Below are 23,956 nucleotides of genomic sequence, written 5' to 3' on the forward strand. Positions count from 1 at the left end.
AAATATTATATTAAGTTTTATGAAAATATTATATTCAGATTTATGAAAATATTATATTAAATTTTTTGAAAATATTATATTAAGTTTTATGAAAATATTATATTAAGTTTTATGAAAATATTATATTAAGTTTTTGAAAATATTATATATAAGTTTTATGAAAACATTATATTAAATTGTTTTGTTAATATTATATTAATTTGTTTTGTAAATATTATATTAAATTTTTTGAAAATATTATAATCAGTTTTATAAAAATATTATAATCAGTTTTATAAAAAGATTTTATTCAGTTTTATAAAAATATTACACTCAGTTTTATGAAAATATTATATTCAGTTTTATGAAAATATTATATTCAGTTTTATAAAAAGACTATATTCAGTTTTATAAAAATATTATAATCAGTTTTATAAAAAGACTATATTCAATTTTGTAAAAAGACTATATTCAGTTTTATAAAAAGATTATACTCAGTTTTATGAAAATATTATATTCAGTTTTATGAAAATATGATATTATTTTTTTGTAAATATTATATTAATTTTTATGAAAATATTATATTCAGTTTTATGAAAATATTATATTCAGTTTTATGAAAATATTATATTAAATTTTTTGAAAATATTATATTAAGTTTTATGAAAATATTATAATCAGTTTTATGAAAAATTTAATCTGTTTTTCTAAAAAACTAATATTTAATATTTATTTACGAATGTTGATGTGGTAAATAAACACGCGTTACATCATATCAAAATTTATAAATATCGAAAGTCAGTTTCACTTTTTATTCGAAAAACAATGATTTGGAAAATAAATAGAATTTTTTATTTTTTTCTACAAGAAACGGTTTTACTTCATTTCTGAGAAATACTGTTTTTAGAAATAGGGGTATTCAAAACAATTATAAGTGAAAATCGTGATCTTTTGCCGCGCTAATTTCGCGAAGAGGATGTAGATCTTCCCTAAGTCCACTCGTGACCGTCGTGACGTCACCATTTCAGACAATGTAACGAAAAACAATGAACGCGGTGTACAACGTTTAAGCCCGGTTTACTCCCATTTTAATCATCTTCTTAGAAAACAATAAAAGTAATATACACTACCACTGTTTTTCTCTTTCAAAGAGAGACCAGTTCCCAAAATACTAGGCCAACTTTGGCAAATTAACTTCAAAGGGGGCCGCGAGGAGGGTCGCCAGTTTTGTCACACTTTTTAGGGGGAAAAAACTAAACGTTTCGGTTTTCTGTCTAAATTCCGATAAAAAATAATTAAATTCGAGTAGTATCTGTCTCCGCAACTAGGATAAGATGATAAATTAAATGGGCTAGCGTTGAGTGGTTTCAACTTAAGGCTAGATTGTCGACGAAGGTGGTGGTTTTTTTTTATTTGGTTGAAAAAGTGTCAGTTTCTCTGGCAGCCCAGAGGGTCAAATATTTGGTGGCGAGCGCCCATTTTCCGCGCATTGTTAGACGCGATTTTTCCGCGTTGTCGACAGAGATTGCGTCATTTTAATCGGAAATATTTTAATTGGGTTCTCGTGCCGTCTTAATCAGACCAGGAAATGAAATTTGCCAAAAAGTCAAACCTTTTTTTCTTCAACGCACTCCAGATCGGAATTATAAGATAATTTTTTTAATTTTTTTCTCTCCAAATTTTCAATTCGATGAAATGGCAATGTATCACTGTTAAATTGGATTTTTTTTATTACGAACATACAGGTTGATTATGTAGTTTTTATATAATTATGATTAAATAACCTAGAATTAACTCTAAATGTGACTTGTTTTATAATATTATTTCCGGCGGTTTCAACTTGTTTATTTTGTGTTGTTTATTTGTACCACAAATATTTCTCGTGTTTTTAGTAATTATGAGACTAGCAAGTTTATTTTGTTTGATTACCTAGAATTAAAAGTAAATGTTACTTTTTTTCCATTAGTGGTTTATTTTATGATATTTTTAATCTATTGTGGCACAAATATCTTGGCAATTATTTCGTTTGATAGCCTAGATTTAACTGTATAAATGTGTTTATATCGATAAGCAGTTTCAACTGGTTTATTTTATGGTATTATTAACCTATTGTGACTCGTAAAATATTATTTTTAATGGAAAGTTTTTCGCCCTAATAACAATAATGTGTTTGGTAATCTCCAGTAATAAAAATCACAAATGGTCGAAGGTTCACGATAGGGGGGGGGGGTATCCCAAATATTTAGGTCTAATTATCACACGAGATTAGCTTTTTGATATCGCGAAAATTCCAAACGTATATGATTTTATTTCACTTGATAGTTTAATTGATAACCTATAGAATGAACTTTTTACAGTTTTGACCCGAATATTTGTCATTTTATTGGTATACTGTTCATTGTAAATCTTCATTTCAAAATAGGTTACTTCAACTTTGGCTTTTTTGTACGACGAAAACACATGGCTAGGGGGCTCTAAACACATTGCTTTTAAATTGATAATATTTATCGCCATAATATCGAGATTTCTTTCAAGAATACCAAGATTTATAATAATAATAATCACCACCTTAGGCCTAAGTCATCAAGCGACCAAGAATTATCTCAAGAATTCCCAGATTTATCTAAAAAATACCAAGATTTATCTCAATAATACCAAGATTTATCTCAATAATACCAAGATTTATCTCAATAATACCAAGATTTATCTCAATAATACCAAGATTTATCTCAATAATACCAAGATTTATCTCAATAATACCAAGATTTATCTCAATAATACCAAGATTTATCTCAATAATACCAAGATTTATCTCAATAATACCAAGATTTATCTCAATAATACTAAGATTTATCTCAATAATACTAAGATTTATCTCAATAATACGAAGATTTATCTCAATAATAACAAAATTTATCTCAATAATAACAAAATTTATCTCAATAATAACAAAATTTATCTCAATAATAACAATATTTATCACCTTAATACTAAGATTTATCTCAATAATACGAATATTTATCTCAATAAGGCAAAGATTTATCCTAATAGTACCGATATTTCTTGCAATAATAACAAGATTTCTCGCAATAACACCCAACTGGGCGGTTTTTCTCTATCATCAAATGAAGTTGTTGAAAATAAATTAGAATACCCTTTTTTTAACTGTTATGTTAAAAAATTGGCTATTTGACAATATATATGTTTAAGAATTCTCAGCTTTTTTCGAAATCCCCCCATCAGTCTTAAGAATAAGAAGTAATTGTCGTCAACTTTATATAATAAGCACACACCCCTATCATCTTAACTTCCACTTCAATTATACTTTAGAAATAAATGGCCGCCCAAATCGTTTGGATTTTAGTCAAGAGTCGAGGAAAAGGGTTACTAAAAATAATTTAATTACACTAGACGCACTTAATGATGATTATAACTCGGCTGTTATAGTCTTTATATAAAAACGCCCTTCCAAATATTAAAAACTCAATTATGCGGATTTTTTTTTCGTTGGTTTTCTAAAAATATAAACTAACATTTTTTTCCTGCAAAATAATTTTTACGGCTTCTGCCTTTCATTATTAAAATGTACAAATGATTTCGAAGATGTATCTCGCAACTTCCCGGATATAAATTGCTTCTCCATTTTGCCATATATCTTCATTAAAAAGTTTTAAATATAGATTTTTTGGGGTTTTTATCTCGGGGGGTCTGGGAGGAGGGTTTTTATTGGTGAAGTTCGCGGTTCGTTGTTGGGTCGTTTTCGGTTGGCGGTGTACCACGCCGATTGTAATTAAAAATAAAGCTCCCCTCTCTAATTAAAGTAAACAATGCTGGCGGCTTCACACGGGTCATTTTTGTCTCTGTTTTTTTATGTCTGATGGGAATACACCGTGTGGGTTTTTTTATATAATGGGAATTTTACCGTTTAGGTTAATGAACTAATGCTCTGACTCTTATTAAATTCATCCGCTTTTGTGTCTGACCAGTTTATAATTAACTTTTACTTTTTATTTCTATACCGTTAGAGTTTTTTGTTTATAATTTAATACTGAATTTTTAATAAGAATTACATTTATTGGGAAGTGTTTTGGTTGAAATGAACTCACCTTTTATTAATTTAAAAGGTACGTATTAAGTTCCTAGTACTGATGAATGCGACGTCACAAATTGCAAAGGAAATCCACCATTAGAAATTTTGTTAAAAGGAACCACCTATGGACTGCATTGTAAAGGATAATAAAATTAGCGAATAAGTAGATTAGTCCATTATGAAAAGGGATAATAAAGCTAAACCCTAACATTGCGTATATACTAATCTCCACCACTCTCCCCCTATTCGGCTTTCCGTTGCTACGCCACTCATTTTGAAATTTTTAATATTTAGGCTTAGTTTCTCTATTCGGTGTTATAGTCACGAGCCAGATTTCCGGCACGGTACTGACGAGTCCCAAATATAACGAAACCGGTCTACCGTTGGAATTTCTGGCTATTTTATTTCATTTAATTTAGTTTTTCACTCGAAGACCTATTTGGTCCGAGTTTCGGGTCTTTTTGTTCGCTCGAAGACCTATCGGTATACGAGCTATTAGTAAGTTTTTAAATTTCTTCAAATTTGTTTAGGGTTTAGCTTTCTTATCCCTTTTCATAATGGACTAATCTACTTATTCGCTAATTTTATCCTCATTATAAATTTTGTGTTGTCATCTAATGTTGACCGTACCTGAGATCAAAATTTGTTGGCTTCTTGATAGAACCACCCACACGCTAAATTCCATCAATGTTAGACCAAGAATTTATTTACTGTCGGGAGAAAACAGTAAATATAAAATGTTAGTTTACTCATGACCCCAATGTTATAATTAATGAAATTTCTGTTTTTTCCGATTGTTTTGCGATAATGTGTTAGTATCCTTAACCCATTTTGTTAGGCATGTCCCTTAAACATAAACGAAGCAATCCTTGACCCTCAATTATAAACTACAAAATTACGAGCAATTTACTGAACAAGAAACGTTCGATTTTCAATTGTCAGACGCGCCCTGAGAAAAAAACCTCTTTTGTCCATATTGTCGTAGTTATTTATTCGAACAGTACGCTCTCGGTGGGTAAACCTTTTGTTTGTTAATATTTATAGCAAATTAGCCCATTTCCTAAGACGTTATAATTGTTCTCCGTCACCTTGAGAATGACGGCGCTATAGTTTGGAATCTTCCCTGGCGTATACTGTATGAATAGTTATCGTTCTAATTTATTCAAAAGTGCCACTGGGAAAATTAGGGTTGAACCGCACGTAGAGAATATTTGTATAATTGATTTTTAAAGAAACGCAGCTTGTCCTGAAAAATGTTCTTTTATTCCATTGTTCGTGAGCTTGGATATTCGCTTTCAAAACTCCGCGGACATTTAGAACGTGAATCACGCGCGTGTTTAAAATTGACACTAGCTGGAAGAAAAGGCTTTAAATGTTTATAAATAACTCTCATCCCGTTTCTCTTTGTGTACAATATGAAATATTGTTCTATTATCATAGTTATCTCGGTGGGAGTTTCTAAATATATGGTGTGCCTGTCCACTTCATTTTATCCTTTTGTGTAGTGCCACCAGCTAACCCTTATAATTCCTATATTTTTCTATAACTCTGAAATGATAATATATAATCATTTGATTAAATCTTCTATATTTTAATTAGGCATGCGTCTTATAAAATTTTAATTTTGTTTCAATAAATCTGGTATAATTTTACTATTAAATTATGTATTTCGATATTTAAACCCTATAAAACTTATAGTAATGTATAAATAATTCATTCTATATTTTTTTAGTTTTTAATTATGCAAAATGGGTGCATAACAGAGTGTTGAATTTTCCGGAAAAATAAATACGGAAAAATTTTCGCAAATTGGAAAAATATAAAATTAAGGGTTTTTATTTAAGACTAGTCTAGATATTTAAATTTACTTTTGGGTGCGAAAATGCCGCGAAATTAAAATTTGCGAACAATATTAGGCTAATCATGAAATGAAAACCTTTTTTTACTTCTTTTCGGAAAAATACGGAAAATGTACTGGAAAAAAGGCCTCTGTAATTTTCCGGGAAATTTTCCGACTTACAACTCTACTGCATCATAAAACAATGTGGCAGGCTCCGAAGGGTCTTTTCAAATATTTATTAACGACTATGACTAGTTTAATACATTGGGGTCATTGCAGTTTTTTACTTTTTCAGCCTTTTGTGTTTTAATAAAATGCGCCCCATTAAAATTAAATTTTCCGTGAACTTTAACTCTATTCCGAGTTACTCAATCGTATATATAGTTTGAAAAGGCGTAAACCCGCCAAACATTTAAATTCAAGGCAACGGAATGGAAATTTTAAACCACTTTTTGATAGGCATCGAAGTAATCTTTCACATCCCGAAATATAAAATATATTTTTTTTTACCTCAAGATTGTTTTTAGTTTTAACAGGGTCGTCGCATTTTAACCCCAACTCTAACTAGAAGTTAACCTGATTTCTCTGAGTCTTACCACCCGCGATGGAGGTGATATTTGCGTTCAAACGTGCTACCTTGACTTCGTGATGTTTTGAATTTCACCAACAAACCAAGAACAATACCCAAATTTGAAAAAGACCCGTAACGAATTTCGATAGAATTCGTGCTAAAAATGGCTTTCAATAATAGCATCCTCTTATAGATAATAAAGGATTATTTAGCCTGATTTGGAAGATTTCGCAAAAGGCAATCTTCGCGAGTCTGTTGGCAAAGCGAAATAACTCCTTCGTTCGAAGGTCAACTTGCGAGCTGTATCATCTATCTTACAGACAATGGCTTGATTAAGACGATAGCACCCGCGCGGAATACAAAATCATTTATAATCATATTTTTTTAAGCTTGGGATTGTTGTATTATACGTATTGTATACGATATTTGCCATCGGATCCTGGCGAAGTTGCCGCCGTGACTCGAACCACCTTCGCAATCCAGCCGCGATGGGTTGCTGTTGAAGAATGGTTTATTTGACCTTTATAAACACGGGTAGGAGGCGAATTTTAATCGTTCAAAAGTTAGAACATTAAAGTATGAAAATTTCAGAAGTGTATAAGATAAAAGTATTACTTTGAAATACGTACTTTCACAGATTTCCGTTGCTTTTTGCAGTTAATTGGTTCACATTAGTACGTCATTACAATGACTTTCTAAGATTTACAAAATACGATTTACAAATATCCCTACATTTTATTGGAACAATTATGAATGACTACGCATTTTTCGTGGATTTCAGACTATGTCATACGTTTGCTTCGTCATCATGCCGAGGCTTAGGACTTTTTGCGTGATAACGTGTTTTTAAGTTGCGGATTTTCCCCACTAGATGTGCTTATTTTTATGGAAGTGACATCACTTTACAAATATCTATCAGTAATTATTTCGACTAACTGACACACTTACGGACGAGGGGTAAGACAGTGTAAAATAATCTGTACACCGAGTTCGTGCATTTAGCACTGTTAAAGGTACATATTTTCAAGAGTTCGCGAGTTCCATTTAGCACTGTCAAACGTACGGCAGTGTACACCGAGTTCACAGAGTGTCTTACCCTCGCTTACGGAACATGATTATAGACTACTGATAGGAGTAATATACAAGTTACACTGTGAACCGTAATTCGGTGTACGCTTCCACGTGTTCAAACTTGAAAAAGTTATTTTTGCACGGCAGCACGTAACAGGTATTTTATATACTTATGATGTTAACGAAATTAATTTGGAAATGCTCTTTCTAGAAGCGCGCTTTGCCAAATTATTCTCGTTTTCTTTTGTGGAGGAATTTGGGTCGTGGAGGGGTTTGCAGCACCGCCTTTAATGAAGAAAGTATGATCTACGAAGAGCCGCCCAAAGCAGCTTCTTTTACCTTCAAAGTATTCTTATTTCGCGTTCTTGCCCGCTTTCCTCGCACGCCTCCCCTTAATCGCTCACACAATGGAGGGTTTGTTTCCAAAATATCTCTTTTATCGTGACTTGAGAAATTTCTAATTGAAATTCTTCGATAGCCTTAATTTTTACGATTATCCTCCTGTGCCCCACGCATTTTACGTAATTTTAAATCTTGTTGTTAACGTTATTGGTTAATAAATAAAGTTACGTCAATTTAGTTACCCAACTTGAAATTAAGGTTCCGATAAATTGAACCTAAACATTTTAAAGTCTTTGTGAAAATATAACTACGTCATGCTATTACGGTTATTTCATTGTTCTTATGATGGAGAAGTTTATTTGAGCATCAAAATTTTGTAAGATTCAAGTATTGACGCGTTTTCAAACGTCAATAGAATTAGCTTTTTTAGTTACCATAGAAAAGTACACTTACAAGGAGAGTACCCGAGGTGGTTATTGCCGATTTTGTTCAAAGTCGGGCGTAATATGAAATTTCCCAAAAGGAGACGTTGCACTACCCTTTCGATTTGCCATGGCAACCGAAATTGTTTTTGACCACTTAAAACAAAAAATCTCCATTTAATAAAGCATGGGATTTTCTCGGTTTCACCTACGATTTTTTTTAATTTGAAAATCACAAAATGAGTAATTTGAACCACATTTAAGTAAATTTCATCAAATTTGGGTAAATTGGAACATTTTTGGGGTAAAATTGTAACAAATTTTTGTGTAAAATACGGAAAAAAAGTTATTTTTGCATTAAGTGGTCAACAACATTTTCGGTTGCCATGGCAAATCGAATGGGTAGTGCAACGTCTCCTTTTGGGAAATTTCATATCTTAGATAAGTTTACATTACGCCCGACTTTGAACCAAATCGGCAATAAACACCTCGGGTACTCTCCTTGTTAGTTTCTGAATTTTTCACGTGCTAAATCTCAAAAACCTTTTCTAAACTATAATTATATGCAGATACAAATCTGGCACCTAAGCGAATTGGTCGTGGCTGTTCGATCCACTATTTGCATTACACCAGCTTGATTTTCAGAAACAATTGATGTCAGTTAATTGCTTGTATGAAATAGTTGGAGTGTCTATTGTCAAAAAAGGCGTCAAATAACAATTTCCCCCGTTCATTGTTAAAATTTCAACCTAAATTAACAATCTGCTAATTCAAATTAACAAATGAAAACTGGTTCATTTTTCAAATGGGTACATTCCCAACTCCTTTATTACTTGCTTTTAGATCTAATAGTTGGGTTTAAATCTTTTTTGAAGGAACTTCACTCTCTGCGCAGTCTTTGTTGGCGTAAAATATGTCTGGGTGTATCCCTGTCAGTTTTGGGGCCATTAACTGACCTTATTTCCAACGTGGGTTTCTCAGGAATATCGTTTACTCCACGCTGTCTTTCTGAGAAAGAAGACCCGTAAATATGTGACGCCTGAATATGAATTGTCGTCTCTCTCATATACTTTTCTGGCGTCATGTCGCCCTTCAACCCCCGACAAAACATTTGAGGGCGTAAACCAACAATTGTTATATTGAACCCACTTGGTTTTTGGAAAGTGTGGGCAGATGGTTTTGAACTTTCTTCTAAGTCGGCCTACGTCGTCCAAGACATTTGTCGTCTGACTAAATATTTGGGGAAATGACGCGTGGAATTTAGTGGCGTAGGTAAGAAAACAACTGTTTTCTGGGTTTTTATTTGATAGGAATTTAGGGGCCCCCTGAAGCCCTGTGGCCTTCCTGCATTGCAGGGGCCAATAACGCGTGGAAAGAATTCAAAACAATTTATTCCAATGACGCTACGATGTTTTTAATTGTAGAAAGCAAGGATGGCAGACAGATGGTGGCCAAGTGGCTCCAAGACCACAGTATGTTAAAATGACATACTCCTAAAACTACGATCTGGCCAAACATTTGATCTTCACATCGATCAGCCACTACAGATATAACTTTGTAAATTAAGTAGTATACAATTTACCAACTATACCGTGTTTGATCTACGCGCAGTTATAGTTATTTTATATCGTAAATCCTTACACTATAGCTCACCCACCATACTTCTCTGCGGACAGATTGCTACATTTGACTAGGATCAAAGTGTAGCATTATTTTTTATGATTATGTATCGTTAATTTATTCATAATTAGGTAAATTAAGTAGTTTACAATTAACCAACTACAGGGTGTTTGATCCACGCGCAGTTATAGTTATTTTATATCGTAAATCCTTACACTATAGTTCACCCACCATACGTTTCTGCAGCCAGATTGCTACATTTGACTATGATCAAAGTGTAGCATTATTTTTTATGATTATGTATCGTTAATTTCTTCATAATTAGTGTTGAACTATTCTTAGGAATACTTACTATACTTTTCAGGGCAAGATTACTACACTTGTCTATAATCAAAGTGTAGCAATCTTTAAGTGATACAATATTATACCTTTTTCCACGTCGGATGTTGATCGTTTCACTATCTTACGATTTCTAGATAGCTATAAGGCGAGGATTTCCCTAGAGAATTGCCGAAAAGTAATTTGGTCTCGTTATTGTTATTAATTAAAAAAAAGGTTCCGATAATAAAGAGATAAAGCGTCTCCTTTGACGACAATTAGCGTTATGAACTTTAATAAATCTCTCTCGTGAATAACATATTTTTAATGGGTCCTGTTCGCCATTAATCTCCTTTGAGAGGAACTGTCAAACGTGTCCTCGGCCGTTACCGCCCTCTTTGGGTAAAAAAGGTTTAATTTATCAAGCACTACGGACAAACCCAACGAATTTCCAATTAAAATGTATCCTGCCTCCGTCGCCCTGCCTTGATGACAATCGAGTGGTGCCACCTGTAGAGCAGAGAGAGAGAGAGAGACCGTTCGCTAATAGCGCTTACCCTTTTCGTGTTCCTCTGGCGATAATGCGCCTGTTACCCTTTCCATATTTTCACTGTTTGATTTTTATCTCGAAATTTTTAATGATGCGATTTCAATATTTCTTCCTAAATGACGATGTAGTTCTTTTTGGGTCCCCGAGGCGCCCTTCGTCCCACTTCAATCCTCCTTAGATTGCCTCTTTCGCCGATACTTGACTTGTATAGTTGCCAGAATTACCGTCGCTTTGATCGCGGAGTTACCTTAGCTAGGTTTTACTACCTCAAATATTTCTTTCGTTACAACATTTACAACTCATAAATAATTTTTTATACGTACCTACCATTTAAAACAGTTTTACTAATATCAATTGAGTACTAACCAAATCTTATTTTGTGCCAATCCAGCTCCCTATAGAGTGATTTACTTTATTATGTTATCAATAATTAACTATTGGATTTAAAATTACCAACACTTTTATAGCACTAGGCAGGAATCCGTACTTCTACTTGGAATGCTTATCCTGGCGTATCGCGTATGGTAAGATCACTCTGACGGCTTTGGACCCGCCTACGAGAGAAAAAATGCCCTCTGCGCGCGCTCCCCTCTCACGTTGTTGATTGTTAAGTTAACATAGTGACGTCAAAAAAACCGTCAGTCACATCGAGACGAAAATCTGCCGCGATAAGCATTCCAAGTAGAGCTATGGATTCGTGCACTAGATTAAAGTTAGATTTTCGACGAATAAATGCAAAAATTAAAAAGCGTGGTACTCAGATCAAAATTTGACTTAGCAAAGGCAGTGGTACCCAACCGTTGACAGTAATGATTTGAACAATGATACAATGGGTTTTTCAGGGTTGAGATATCCAGGACATTCGATATATGTTTTCCGCTCAGAGAATGGAAATCATGTATTTTTAATCGAGTGAAAAATGTACGTGTCTATTTCGCAAATTGACTCGTAAAATTCCGCTTAGAGTGGACGAAATCCTTCCATCATTGTTAATCCTAAATAGATTAAGCATAATGGAAGTAACATTATGGACATGCCTAACATTATCTTTTCGCTAGACTAGCGGTAAAATCAATATGATCTATAAGATGAAATCATTAGAAATGACACCTTCGTGAGATATTAAGAGAACAAATATATACTTTCTCGTCGGCGTCAATTCTTTCATTTGGGAGAGTGATGTTTAGAAAAGTATTAGAGGAGCCCGCGGGACCCGACCATTTCCCGAAACAATTCCATTTCGATTTAAAATAATTTAAGCGATTTAATAAGACAGTCTGGAAATGAGGAAATTAAAGACGCCGACCTGAGTAATAATAGAACATTAGCCGCAAAAAGAGCAAATAGCCAATTGAGGCAAAGACGGAGACACCGAGAAAGAGATGTTTTGTATTTGGAGAAAACAAGAAACTTGTGTTTAGATAAAGAATAATTTTGTCAGCCCCGAGGGCCACCCAATTGCGCCAACAGCCAAAGGAGTTTCAATTCCAAAACCGTGATTGCAACGACCGCCAAAATAAGTGATGACGCGCTACGCGTATCTTGCGTGGAGTATTGCCACATATTTCACCTTTCTTCGAGTAGAATCGATTTTTAAGGAGGGTAATTTTGGGTATCTTTCTATATTAAGTAATTTTGATCTTAAAACTTTTATAACGGGGGTTTTTGCCGTTGTTGAAGGTTTTCATCTTTTCGCGCGCGTTAACAAATTACACTCGGTTTTGACGACTTCGCACTTTGTTACAGAATGTTTTGAGCGCAAGGTTTTTTTCTACCTTTTGCGACATCATTTTTCGCGTTATTGTATTTTTAAGGCTATCTTTTAATTGTTGAAGGTGATTACGTTAACTTAAGGTAGTTAAGAGGTGGAAATTATTCGTTTATCTGGGCCAATTACCGACTATTTGGAGATGGATTGGAATAAAATTTTAGACGATAGGTAATCCAAAAAGACACGCGAATATGCCACTATAATTAAAAACAATTGGGTATGTTGTCTTTTACTGTGGGCAAGGTTTCTGTTAATATTTTTACCTCTCCGAGGGGACTTTGTACCCCAGGAGGGGTTATACAACCACCGTGTCTGTCTGTCTGTCTGTCTGTGGGTGGGTCTGTCTGTCAGGCCCGCGTTCGCATTTTCGGGGCAAAGGGTAATCACTGCGTACCCAGTTTCTTAGAATCAGGGAAAAGGTTTTTACAAAAGTGCCCTCTTTTTGTCATTGGGTGTAGTATAATTTTTTAATCGGCCGGGATTCGAACCCGAGCCCTCTTGCACGACAGGTGAGCGTTCTACCGCAGAACCACGGATACAGATAAGCTTCACTGAAAATTAAAAACTCTTTAACTTGGTACAAGATGTCCTAATAATCAAGAATAAAAATTTCATTATTATTTACTCAATTTTAATCTTCATACAGTCAAAGCTACAGATTTTATTTTAATCAGATTTAATCATAAACCACGGTAGTTAATTGACCATCGCTTTCACCAACCTAAAAGATGCGTTTACCAAAAACCGTCCACGCCAAAGAGGCATTCTACAAGTATTCGACTTCACAACAGGTATCTACCAATAGTTCAAGGTGTTGTGTTGTTAAAACACTCTACTGACTGTGAAAGGAGTGGGCAGCTACATTTTAGCAGCAGTGGGGCAGGCTTATAATTTCCTCTTAGTAAAAATAATTTGTAAAAGTGGCAAATAGTGTACACTACTCGCCCACGAAATAAACGAACAATTTCCGACTAGGATTTTCCGCGTTGAGTTTTGAAGAATTGTAAGTCTAAAAAACCAAGGACAAATACTTTGGGGCCCTTGCTTAACCTTTTAAGGTTTTATCTCATAAGTTTACGACCAGACCGAAAAGGAGACAGTGACACTGAAGATATTGCCCTTTACATCGATTTTTCCCCGTCGCGATACCGCATTCACTGTTAAGTTCAAGAACATTTATTTCTAGACATACGCGAAAGAGAAATGCCTCCCAGATTTAACCGTAATCTTTCTTCTTTTCCCTAAATTTGGCCCCAACAGCGCTTTTTCTCGTATAATCTTTTAAGGATAAAATAAAAATCGACGAATTCTTCTTCGGGCTTTTTACAAAAACTATAAGAGATATTTTTATTCGCGGGTTTTCTCATGGTACGGTTTGGTGATATTTTAAAAATCGCCGTAATCTGTCCATAAAACCTTTTAAGTTTCTACAAAAAAACAACTCAAAAGTAATCGAAATTGGGGCAAGGTTCGGATCGGAGTATTTTTCTATTTTGGTGCTAAATTTGGACGTGCTTCGTCGTGTGACCGCGATATTGAACTGTGTCTTTGCTTCGTATGATCCCGTTAGTTGATGCGCTTAATTTTATTACAGTGGTATCTGTCAAGTTTCGAGAAATAGTTTCGCGTGTTATTTGGGGTACGTTAAGTTGATAAGAATTCTCGGGCAAATAGGGAGATTTCGGGTGACCTTAGCATCGCTATAGTGGAAGGCTAGTGTCTTCTTTTTTCACGACATCACGTCCAGCCTTAGTGAGTTTCTGTAACTATTACGAGAAAATACAATCTATAAAACAGGGTTGCCACACGTCAGGGAAAACAGGGAAATCAGGGAAAAGTCAGGGAATTTAAAAATGGGCCTAAAAAGTCAGGGAAATGTCAGGGAATTTTAAGAATTGGTAAAAATTCAGGGAAAAGTCAGGGAATTCTATTTTATCTTGGCACTTTTTGAAGGTAATTCAACTCTAGATCTATGACAAATTCTATGATTATCATTTATTTTCTTGAATGTTTTGCTAATTTTTTCAACATTGCAATAACCTTTTTACTGAAATATAAGTTCATCTTAATTTATTAACTTTTCATAAAAGTAAAATATAAAAGAAAAATGTTGGCCTTAATAAGTCAGGGAAAATCTGTTAAAATGGTCAGGGAAAACAGGGAATAGTCAGGGAATTTGAATCTGAAAATTTGGTGGCAACCCTGAACTAGTTGCAACAAACACAGCCCCCCACACAAGGGAACGCAACCCGTCAAAAGTCGTGGATTTTCTTGTGTACGTTTTTCATTGGCTAGACGCTTTAGCGCCTGCTGCCGTCGGAAGGGGAAAATTCGGAAATTGTCTTCCCCCCTGCCCGTAGAACGTGCAGTGTAAAGGTTCGTCCAATGAAATTTGTACGTAACACTGCGTTAGCGTGTTTAAAGGCTAGCTGCGTTCTCCTTGTGTTTGTTGCTCCTAGATTTTACCAATATTAATTTTTTTTCTTACATTAAAGATATCTTACACTTGCTAACTTGACATTGTTTTGTACGTATATTTACTCTAAGATTTCTACTACGAAGAAAATTGTCTTGTCCACTTTATTAATCCTTGATAATAAAATATAATATATCCTAGAATTAGGTAACTAATATTTTCTTGAATATGCCTGTAAAACGGTTTTGTTAAACTTTAACCGTCACCCCGAAGAAAGGCACGAAACGTGGCTTTGCAAACCACATTCCTGTCGTTTTATGGGGGCACGAGGTATCCATAGAAGCGAGTGTGACTAACAAGAGGGTATCGCGTTATCTGGGTGAGGATTTTCAAGTATCCAGTACATCCTTCAATTACGTATCCATTATCATCATCATTTTCATTGTATTCGCGCGCTAAACTTTCAATCTTAGCGCCCCTTCTCGCTGGCTGCGGCTGACTGGTTGGGAGGATACGCAGTCATTCCGGATTTCATCCCACGCCGGAGATAGTAAACGCACCCATCAGTCCAAGGCCAAAGGCGAAAAAACGTTTCGCATTCATCCAATAACAACATTTCTTCGCCGTAACGGGGACACTATCTTAATGAGCCTCGTATATACTAAACGGTAATTTTTCCTTCCCTCGCGCTCGAATATTTTTGCGAAAGCTGATCCTACAGTCAAGTGACGCAATCTACAGTGGGTTACCATTGTTCGAATCTGATTGGTGGTGAGGTTTTTTGTATGGGGGGATTGTAAAATACGGGTATTGTTCACCTGGCGTTAATTTCCCAACTATATTTTATTATGGATAGTTTGTCTTCGACGGTTCGGGGATGCAAACAGAACGGCTGACACTCCAAGGTTTCCCTTTTTAGGTTTCTGGTTTTGAGTTCACATCGATCAGTTACCAAATGTAATTGCACCTTTCGGATTTTAGGTAGTTATTTACCCTAAAACATGCATCTATATGACATATTCGCCAGCTAGTTACGTTAAAAACAAGTCATAGCACTATTAGCAGACGAATTTTCGATGCAGAAACGTAAAACCTTATTGGTCAAACGGCAGGACCAAGTTTTTACGCGTTAGAAAAAAGATCCTGTTTTGTCTAATATACAGGGTGTTTCAAAAGGTTATGCAAAAAAATTAAGGAGTTGTAGGGGATGAGTTGAGAAGTATGCCTGTTTTTTCCCTTTTTTCCTACGATGAGTTAAAAGAGCGCCAGAGAGCTTCAAAGTGTGGCCTACTACAAGCCCAAAACCACGCAGCAGGGAAACGCGAACATTAAGGTTTGGGTTCGTGTGATAGGTAAAAAAGGACTTTGTAAGCAAATCGAGGTAACCAGCGTAAAAAAGTAAATTTAAACAGTATTTAAAGTCCCTGCTGCTTGGTTTTGCGCTTGTTGCAGCCTACTTCCAGGGGCTAGTAGGCCACACTTTGAAGCTCTCTGGCGCTCTTTTAACTCATCGTAGGCAAATGGGGGAAAAACAGGCATACTTCTCAAATCACCCCCTACAACTCCTTAAATTTTTTTAATAACCTTTTAAAAACACCCTGTATTTCGGGTGTAATATATCATGATTTTAACGTGTAACGACCCAAATACTCGAGGGTACTTTACTCGTAGTAGTATGAATGTGGCTAGTATTTCTCTCCGCCAATTGAACGTCGCTAGTGTGAGTCTGGCACGCGAATATCAAGCCGCCCCAAACTTGTTTTCCCGCCGAGAAACACCGAAACCTTGTTTTTTCCTCCATTTGACCGTCGGCTCTCTTGAGCAATGTCTCCCTCGCTGCTTCACTTCCGGAATTAGGATGTTTGCGCCAGGCCTGGACACGCAGAGAGAGAGGATACCCTAAAGGGGTGTTACTTAACACCTCCCCCGGATTTACATAAGAACGCGCTTTTACCAGCTTGTATTTTACGACACCCGCGGTAAATATTTGAAATGGGTGTTAGTTATTATCGCCATCGTTACTTTAAAACGTCCAAAGTAGCTAGCGCCTCTAATTCCCGTTCTAGAAAATTGAATTTTAAGGAAAGGGGGCTTATGCAACCAAGAATGTATAGGGCCTACAGTTGTAAGGCACGAAGTACTTCGTGACGTCAGTGTCACTGCTTTTTGCTTCGATTTTAGCGGCTTTTGGCGAACGTATTAAATATCCCTTAATGACACGTGTATGATTGTTTAAACAATATGTCTTATGCCGTAAGTTCAGAGTAGATAGAAGCTAACATATTCCGAACAAAACTTACAAAATTACTGATGAAATGCAGAACAAATCACGAATTAAAAGAAAATATATGAAAGGTGGATAATCTGCCATCTGCGCAACACGATAGACAAATGCTTTCACAATTAACCCTTTGACTTAATAGTAAAACCCCGCTTCCACATTCTAGTTCGACTAGGAAAACTCGGCAAAACGGAATTTCTCTTCAGGAATCCGAACCCAACTCGACCAGTTTTGTAGATATCATTTTCTGAAACGCCTCTTCGACTAACGACCCAAACGAAACCCCGCTAAGGCCTGATCCCAACAGCGCCAAATAAAAAAGAAACAAAATCAATCGTTTAAATGGCCATGAACGAGAGTTTTTATTATTCCCAGTTTCTTTTTTGAAACCTTACGCGGAAGAATAGCAATCCTTCGAAGATGGTAAATTATTTCCCTCCGATCTTCAAGGACTAGTAAACAATTGTTATTTTCCACCATAACTCGTTATATTTCATCGAAATTGCAAAATAACTACCGGTTTGAAAACCGAAATTTCCGTAGAATGATATATTTAAAAAAAAACAACGATTCTAAATATTTTTCGTCGTTGTCACACCTACGTCGAATTTGGGTTAAAAATGTATCTGGCGTTTCCGGTTCTGCGGAGAGAGAGAGAAATATCTGTGAATTCTTGTAGAGCCATTGCTGGTAATGAGTCACAATTATGATCCAAAGTAAGAAGGTCTGACGGACCCGAAATCCGCTTAGGGAGTTGCAGTTCTTTGATGTGGTGTATTCTCTTTTTTTATCTCTCTTTTCTGAAAATGTGTCGATTCGGGTTAATGATACGTGCGAATTTTCGGCGAGTGCCTCGGCGGGGTGGGACCACTAACCTTCGCTCTTTCACTGGCTTCCCTCGAGTTCCGTTGTCCAGCCAACCGTGGCTGGTTGGATCACGGCTTGGAACCAAACACCGTTTCAGGAAAATATTCAAGTAAAAGTGCAAACATTCTTTGGTTATACGCGCGTGTTCAGATGCTCCAAAGTGGGATCCAATTGGTTGAACTTGCAATCTCCGCTGACGCTTTTGACTGTTGGTCTTCGCGGTTACTGAACAAGACCTCCAAGGAAATATTCAATAGACTTCTTTTTCATTTTCTCCGTATTGGACATGTTTATAACCTTTCCCGCATCCTGTAATCCCAGGCGTCTGGGAGGCAGAGTTTGTGGATGGCCGTGTGAGGACGACCACCAATCGCCCAACGGGTGGTCGGAATACTTCCGCCATGGGTGTCCCCACGTATCCCCCCGTTGGCCAGTGGCCGTTACACATATCTCGTCCTGATTAATCAGGTGGACCAAAGAATATAAAGCCCCAGGAATGGAAGGATTGATATTATTGGCCGCGTGTTTTGGCTGAGTTAGAAACTTCCGGCAAAGCAAATCAGAGTAACCGGAAACGGTTATCGCAACCCGGTCTCTCTTTAAAAACGAGAGGCGCAGAAGTTCCACTAGACGGAGCTACACCTTCCATTCCTGGGGCTTTATATTCTTTGGGTGGACGAGCGGACTGAATTTGTCCCACACGTTCCAAGCACGCCTGAAATCTTCGCCGGGCTCGCGGTCTTCTCAGACTCAATCAGCGCTTATTTCTTCCTTCTTTGAATAATAATAAAAAAAACCTTTCCCGTAGAAAAATCAAGCAGTTTTAGACCACGTTTTAAATAAAAAATAAATCGTCTACTTAAAAATTTCTACTGTGAATACCAAGGGAAATAGTTTATTATTAATGACTTTTCTCTTAAATCATAAGCCTATCAACCCTAAGTTTGAAACGCGCATAGCACCCTTTGTACCACCACTGGACGGGCGAAAAAGAAGAAATCAGGCGATAGTATCGGCACCTGGTAGAGATAAATTGAAGCTTCTTCCTTCCCCCTTTCTCTCTCTACGCACCTCTCTCTTACTAAAGCAGCTGGCATCATGCATTGCGGGACGCGTTACGTTTCTCTTTTCCGCCACCGGGTGGATTTAGCGCTGTACTTTCGACAGTCGTTAGCTTGAACCAACACTACCTTTCGATTCAAACTTAGAGTTGATAGGCTTAGGCTTAAATATTGGTTTACCAGCTATGGGAATAATCCGAAAAGTCTACGCATTGCGTAATATGTAATCGTAACAGCGTGAAGGTCTCCCAAATTGATAATCCACTGAATTAGGCAGAGGTTTAACCCATTCAACCTATTTTGATGATAATCTCGATGTTTGATTCGCTTGAGCGGATATTAGGCTAAATTTTGAAGACAGCGAAATGGTGTTGACTGTGTTGACTTTTGCTGTTTTTTATCGGCAGGGGGAAGGGGGTTGTTACGCGCTCCAACGCGCCAACCGATTGTTCTGTCGACCGTTTTTGGCCCCCTCCTCCCAAGAGGAGCTTTCACTTGTCATTTTACAGAATCTCTCACGTGCTAGAATCGTGGGGTATCTTGGTTTTCAATTTTTGTTTGCCTAACTTGAAAGTTAATTTTTATCTTTCATGTTCGAGATGTCAACTCGGTCATCGTCTTTCCCACCCTGTATTTGTAGAGTTGTTTTTCGCTTGGTTGTTTGTGATTTCTTACAGTAGCGTCAACGTTACGTTAGGTTTGTCAATTAAAGGGAGTATGCTTATCGGGGATTAACGTATTTCACATAACAGAAGTTAATGACGATTGGCGCTAGTTACGTAAAACCAAATAGTAGCACCGGTTAACAGGCGATTTTTGGATTTAGTTCAGGCTCCCTTTAAGACAGCGCGCTGGATTTTGAGCTGTCATCATCAAATATTTCCTGATCGCAATGTTTCCCATTTCTACAAAGTTTTGTCTCTGAGAGAATTAAAGTGAAGTTAAATTTTTTCAAGTGGTCTATGAAGCAAGACCAGTGTTTTACTAATTCTAAATCTAGGGGCCCTTATGGTAATTAAAACGCAACTATAGATTTCTGGTCAAAAATATAACAAGACGTATCTTAAATGACCGACTCTAGCAACTGAATAAGAGACAAATAAAATAAACAGAGGAGACAAATTTTCAGCATCTGGTTCAATTTTATGAATGTAGATTGCACTATATTGCCTATGATCGGGGACCCATCGGATCCTTCACGTTCATAGATTATTAACTTTAGCTGAATGTTAAAACTCCAGTTTTATTTTGACGAAAAAGAAAACGCCATAAGTGAATCTTTTGTCCAGTCATATGACGAACTTGTTTGCCACCATTACGACGTGTTATGAAATCTGACGATCAGTAGCCGTTGTTCGCGATGATAAGTAGCTTCGTTCCGCTTGGAAGTTTCCTCGTGTTTGTTTTTCCAAAATCAATTTTGTTTCACTGTTGACTCTATCTATCTCTTTCCGCGCATATTTTATCGTTGCTTGATTAACGACGACACCCGCGAACCAAGAAATTGTTTTCCGCTAATCATTATTCTAATGGCGGCTAATCACCGTAAAACAATTTTGACCGCTAAAACGGTTTCGTCGTGGGTACGCTCTGGCCCGGTTTATTTGGGGGTGAGGTTATCAGCGCTGGTTTTTGCGCACGTTATACGCAAAATATAAAAGTTATCACTAGCCAAAGAAAAGTTTATTTACGGTTTGTTAAGCCTGGTTTTCACTCGCGCCCAAACGAGGAGTTGTCACTCCCAAAACGTTTGTACACCTAATTACTTAATTTTCGAAAGACGTTAAGTGATTTGCATTGATTTTTCACAATTCATCTGTGATTTTTCAGAGATTTCTGGCTTTATTTCGGCGATTTCCAGTGGTTTTCTTAAGTGATTTATCTTCATTACCTCTGATTTGTACAACCATATGTTTGTCACTTTGGGGAACATTTTATTTAGAGAGCTAGTAACAAAGTGACGTCATCACAAGAAGGAAATCTCCCCCTAGCGAGGCGCTGTCAAAGGCTACGTGTGACGCGTTAGCAAGCGGACGCAAAACGGCGACGAAGCCCGTAATGCAGTCTGTCTTGTGAATAGCTCTCAGTAAAACTTTCGCACGTGAAGAATAGGAAGTTTCACACTTATGTTATATTATTATACACTAAAGGTACAACTGATAACTTAATTGAGCACCCCCTCTGACCAAAACTCCGCGACAGTGAAGGTAGGCGCAAAAAATGTATAAGGCCTAACTTGGAATTTTTGCGTCAAAGATCACCGTTTTGTCCGAGTGAAAATAAGCCTTAGTTGTCAAAACAACTCGCTAGATAGCATCCTGCAAAAGTTGCCTAGAACATTTTCTTGGTTAATGCAATAAGGGTGACACATTTCCAGGAATGCTCGTATGAATCAAAATTTGAATTTGTACCATGTCTACCCAAAGAATGTAATATCGAGATATCTTAAATTTAACACTTTGGACCAATTAAGATTTTCCAATGGATTTAAACAGAATGGATTTTATAAGAAAAATTTTCTTTTAAAAATTATAAACGTTTAAAGTTAAATATTTTTAATCAATATCAATATTATCGTAAGCTGGATTGTTAGCCAACGATTTCGTTTTTTAATTTCGATGCCAATTTGGACTAGATAAATATAATTAACCAAATCGCGGCAGCCATACCATAATTATAGGGTGTTTTAGAACAAACCGAAATTTGTTTTGCTTCAATGATGTGCAAACCGCTTTTACCACTTATGGCTAAACTTATCTAATTGATGACCTTCAAACAATATTAACTTGCAATATTTTCAAAATAAAGGAGCGCCAAACAGATTGTTCTGATTTTGCACAATAGGTGGTGCCATTATAAACGTCTTTTCCTAGGCCATTCCTTAGTTCTTTTTCAAAATGATTCATCCACTAGTTGAATTAAATACAGGATGTTTCAAAATGTTATGCAAAAATTTTAAGGAATTGTAGGGGATGAGTTGAAAATTATGCCTGTTTTTGTCCCATTATCCTACGATGAGTTAAAAGAGCGTCAGAGAGCTTCAAAGTGTGGCCTACCTGCCCCTGGAAGTAGGCTGCAACAAGTGCCAAACCAAGCAGCGGGGAAATGCAAAAATTAAGGTTTGAGTTCGTGTGATAGGTAAAAAAGGATTTTGAAAACAAATCGAGGTAACCAGCGTAAAAAAGTAAAGTTGAACGGTATTTAAAGTCCCTGCTGATTGGTTTCGTGCTTGTTGAAGCCTACTTCCAGGGACTAGTAGGCCACACTTTGAAGCTCTCTGGCGCTCTTTTAACTCATCGTAGAAAAATGGAAAAAAATAAAAAAATCAGGCATACTTCTCAACTCACCCCCTACAACTCCTTAATTCTTTTGCATAACCTTTTGAAACACCCTGTATATTGTAATTGTATCTAATATAATTGTAATATTCGATCTGCACAATTTTTAATATAATGTTTTAAATCAAATTTGACCCCCTACACCGATTAATGGCAAATGAATCTGTTCCTTAATAGCTTTATCGTAGTTAAAGCTTGTTCTTTCAACTTTTAACAAATAGGTGTATAATTAATAACACTCTCAATTTTAATGGGATTGACAAAAGTACTTTTTGTTCTGCCTACATTGAATTGTAAGCCATTCCTTTGTTGTTAGCATCTGTCATTGGTGATTGCCAGCGGCTCATGTCTCCAGAACCATTGTTTTCGAGTCAGCGTCTCTCGCCAATTTAGTTCCTCTATTTAATTCGTGACAGCGATTTTTTGACTCTTTCTTGGGAACAGCGTGAGGCTTGGGAGCCAATGCGTACGCTGACGGTACGGGTATGAAAACTTTCCAGGTCTAGGTCATTGATAATTAAACTCTGTGGCGGAATTCGAAGCTTGACTCTGCTATTAAGATATTGGCCGCACCCATTTTAAATGTCGGTGTTTGCTCGAACGCGAACAAGAATTCAAGCTAGATTAGTTTCTGCTGCTTTTGTTTTTAGTGTAGGCTGTTCTTTAACTGTCCCTAAAACACCTCCCCTTGCACTCGAAACTCGTACTGTGACAAAGTTAACTGAAAAACTGCCTTAGCGTTTCGTACTATAAAGCTGTATTGGAATATTCTTATCTGTAAAATATCTTTTTAGAAGGTCGAGTTTTAAAATAAGTATTTCGACTCGATCCTTATTTCGTAAGCTAAATCAACCTATTGGTCTTTTCAGTTAACATAATCATCTAACGGCCAACTCGAGAAGCTCATTTATTAGCTAGATTTTCGTCTGCTAAGCGCATGTTTCACCACTTTTAAACTCGCAAAACTTGCTTTAATTGGAAATTCTAATAGCGGTTCAAAGACAATTTTTGTTGGTCAATGCATTCAAGATTCTATTGACAAATTCCTTTTAGCCATACTTTGCAATTCTCAGTCCAGCTTGCACATCAAAATCAGATTGTTAATTTCCATTGAACTGAAATATCTTATTCAAGAGTATTTAAATATTACTACATTCAGGACATTCAAAGACCTTAAATTACACCGAAAGCACTGGATTTTAACAAGTAAATTAACAGAGGCCAGTGGTTAAAGGACCACGGAATCATTTGAGTATTGTGGATGGGCCTATACAGAATAACGTGCTGGAACTTCGGTCTGAGTCACGTGACGGAAGGGGAGAAGCTACCTGAAATTCGTCCTGAATTTTTCAAACGATTCCGTGGACCTTTTAATTAGCTTGTAATATTTCCTTCATGAGCTGCAGTTAATGGTACTAC

At 36.2% G+C, this 23,956-nt stretch overlaps 1 protein-coding gene across 2 annotated transcripts in view; it reads left to right on the plus strand.

Annotated features, from left to right (window-relative positions):
• Positions 1-23,956, plus strand: part of LOC149966379 (LHFPL tetraspan subfamily member 3 protein-like) — a 55,994-nt gene that overhangs the window by 25,852 nt on the left and 6,186 nt on the right. The gene's annotated exons all lie outside the window — the stretch shown is intronic.

This window comes from Leiobunum rupestre, chromosome 1 (assembly GCF_980474605.1).
Source record: "Leiobunum rupestre chromosome 1, qqLeiRupe1.1.hap1, whole genome shotgun sequence".
Classification (NCBI taxonomy): Eukaryota; Metazoa; Arthropoda; class Arachnida; order Opiliones; family Sclerosomatidae; genus Leiobunum; species Leiobunum rupestre.